This window comes from Ascaphus truei, chromosome 3 (genome assembly GCF_040206685.1).
Source record: "Ascaphus truei isolate aAscTru1 chromosome 3, aAscTru1.hap1, whole genome shotgun sequence".
Lineage (NCBI taxonomy): Eukaryota > Metazoa > Chordata > Amphibia > Anura > Ascaphidae > Ascaphus > Ascaphus truei.
In genome coordinates this window covers 22,252,612-22,253,369 of record NC_134485.1, presented here as the reverse complement: position 1 = coordinate 22,253,369, position 758 = coordinate 22,252,612, and positions in this window count along the sequence as shown.

Below are 758 nucleotides of genomic sequence, written 5' to 3'. Positions count from 1 at the left end.
ATATATATATATATATATATATATACATATATACACACACATATATACATATATATACACACATATATACATATATATACACACATATATACATATATATATATATATATACACATATATACATATATATATACACATATATACATATATATATACACATATATACATATATATATACACATATATACATATATATATATATACACACTCACACACTCACACTCACACTCACACTCAGTGTGTGTGTGTGTGTGTGTGTGTGTGTGTGTGTGTGTGTGTATATATATTATTATACATTCTGAGATGTTATAGAAACGAACACACAACTGATTAAAGGACAAAATTACAATGGCCAAGCAAGGCAAAGGTAAGTAATAATTTACACATAATCCTGCTGTACACGTACAAGAAAGATGTTTGCACTTACTTAGGTGTTTTAATAATTGCATGTGACTAATATGCATATGCAATTCTTACATCAATTAACACACCCAAATGCAATGTTTTGCTGCAAAGTCAATGGCAGCTTCTCTAAACTTAGCAACTGGCTCCTGGTGGACCATTACTGAACAGACGATTACAACATAAATATTTATAACACAATTAATTATGAGTGTTAACATTTCCAAAACTTCACGTGTACAAGAACATAGTTGAAAGTTTGGAAACAACACAGTCTTCAGCATACATACAATAGTAATTAGATAATCTGAAGTCAACAAAACAAGGCCAAACACATATTTTCTGAATTATAACAT